At 47.4% G+C, this 2500-nt stretch overlaps 1 protein-coding gene across 1 annotated transcript in view; it reads left to right on the forward strand.

Moving 5' to 3' along the window:
• fto (FTO alpha-ketoglutarate dependent dioxygenase) overlaps nt 1–2500 on the forward strand; it is a 144152-nt gene that overhangs the window by 136623 nt on the left and 5029 nt on the right. The window lies entirely within an intron of this gene.

Genomic DNA, 2500 nt, shown 5'->3' on the forward strand with positions numbered 1-2500 from the left:
GAGATAAACATCTTTTTTGCCTCCCTTCCTCCGTTGCTGCCGTCGGGTCGGTCCGGCGAGACGAGCGCTCCCCCTGCTCGCCTCTCCTCCCTATCGTTCTGCTCAGGCCATTTCCGTCAGGACCGATAACTTCCCTGCACCCCATCCCCTAATGCCCTAATCAAACATCCCCATTTGTTCCCTCTCTACAGATATAAATGACTCCCCCCCCCCACCCTTACAACTATGTAATGTAATAAGTGTTGTCTCCCATCTATGTACCCCCCCCCCCTCACCACCACCACCACCACCACTAGTCCCTCCCGTCGCAATCATGCATCTATCAGTGTAATTGCTCTAGTCGGAAGCACTGATGTTGTCTGTTAAGCACATTTCCATGCTGTTAAGAGCGTTGACGGCTTTTAATGTATGGCCCTGGTGTGAGAGTACTGCAGACGATTACACAGGACGCTGCTGCGCGGGAGATGGACCGTCCTGCTGATGAGCCCGCACAATGCACTCACCGAGAAAAAAATGAACACCAGCGCTACCACCTTCCTGTCTGAAAGAAAAAAAAAAAAAAAAAAAAAAAACGGAAAGAAAAAAAGAAAAGATGAAGTAAAATGTGGAAAGCAGAGGAGAGGTTAATTATTTTATTTACTTTCTACATTTCTCTCTCTCCATCGCTTTCTCTCTCTTCTCCACCGCCCCCCCTCGTTGTCTCCTTCCCTCTCTGGGAGTGGAGAGAGCATTGGGCCCGACCCGCATGGAGAAATCGATGGGGAGCGCATTACTGTAAAACGTATTGATTAGGCAGCCGGCGAGCATCGTGTTGGTCGTGGAGATGGTGGAATGATGCAATGCTTAAAGGAATTTATCCTCTGACTTTTACATTAACCTTTTATTGACTGCTTAGCCTGTCCATAATTAACACTCACTTTAGCTAAAGTGGTTAGTTTGAGCGCAAGGGGGCTGAGGCAGTTGAGTCTATGAGGCCGAGCAGCTCCCACTTTTTACTCAGTTCAAGTGCAGTGAGAGAGAGAGAGAGAGGGAGGGAGGGAGGGAGGAAGAGAGAAAGAGAGAGGGACAGAAAGAGAAAGAGAGGGAGAGAGGTGGGGGGAGTGGAGTGGAGTGGGTTGGGGTGGGGTGGGGGTCCCCAGTGGAATAGAAGCGATAGAATCATAGATACCTTTTACATTAGCATACCATTTCAGCAGGCCTACAGGGCTATAGGGTTTCAGGGCAAATTGAAATGACTGATTGTATTGCCAATCTCTCCCGACTGCGCACCAGATGGGATAGTTAGCCCGTATCTGTCGGAGGTTAATCCAGACCAACGCCTGGGACACGCAAACACCACCTCCTCTCCTGCCTCTTTGTCTTTGACCTTAGCTTTTCCCCCCATCCACTGTTTTCAGCTACACAACTGTGTTTGTGTTTGTGTGTGTGTGTGTGTGTGTGCTTGTAGGGTGCACCTGTTTATATATATATTTGTCCTCTATTTTTGCATTTGTATTGGGGGAGGTGGGGGCCTGATGAGGTGGAGTAGTTCCTGAGTCTCATGTTATTGAGTTTTCTCTCTCTCTCTCTCTCTCTCTCTCTCTCTCTCTCTCTCTCTCTCTCTCTCTCTCTCTCTCTCTCTCTCCCTCATCTCTCTCTCTGAAATGCAAAGGTGTGAAATCTAATGCTCAGATCAGAAGGGTGGAGGTGCCTGAGGCAGCCACAGACGGTTCTCAGAACATTGGCTCATGCAAATGTCTACAGTGATTCACCTTGGCGTTTATGAGAAGGGTGGGAGCGAACAAAACAAATGATCGAACGATTGCTGTGCTGGCACCTGACAAACAGGTTGACAGTTGAAGAATATTAGTCGCTTGTTTGCCACCAGGCCATGAGTAGAAGTGTTTGTTTGTGTGTTTGTTTGTTTGTTTGTCTGTGTGTTTACTTGTTGTTGTTGATGATGGTTAATGATGGAAGCTGTTGGTTATGGTCTACCCCTCCTCACATTTATGATTTATTTGATCAGCTGGATTGCTCCATCAGCACACACTCACCAACATGGATTGGCCTGTTTTTTGCATGGGTGTCTGTGTGTGTGTGTGTGTGTGTGTGTGTGTGTGTGTGTGTGTGTGTGTGTGAGTGTGTGTCTGTGTGTATATGAGTGTGTATCGGTCGCCCAAGCTTTGGATATTTATGCTGGCCTCGTTGCTCCCTCCAAAGAGTGTCTTCCTTTAATTCTCCTCCTAAATAAATAATGAGAACATTTAAACACATCACTCGTCGCCCGAACCCAAGGTCGCCTAATCGTATTATTTATGAAGTGATGTGCTACATAATGGTACTTAGTGCATGTTAACAGATGCTATTATCAAGCCCTCATCTGAAGCGAGGAAGATATATTGGAATGGTATATGTTAATACCACCCTGGCCAGTGTAATGCACTACCTACTGAGGGCAGACCATGCTGAATTGTAGCACTTAGCCCTGAGAGCCACTCAAGCAGTAAGTGGTCCCCCCGAA

The sequence above is a fragment of the Alosa pseudoharengus genome, unplaced genomic scaffold, assembly GCF_046254945.1.
Source record: "Alosa pseudoharengus isolate Yale_2024_CS ecotype anadromous, Long Island Sound unplaced genomic scaffold, YU_APseudo_1.1 YU_APseudo_1.1_scf_16, whole genome shotgun sequence".
Lineage (NCBI taxonomy): Eukaryota > Metazoa > Chordata > Actinopteri > Clupeiformes > Clupeidae > Alosa > Alosa pseudoharengus.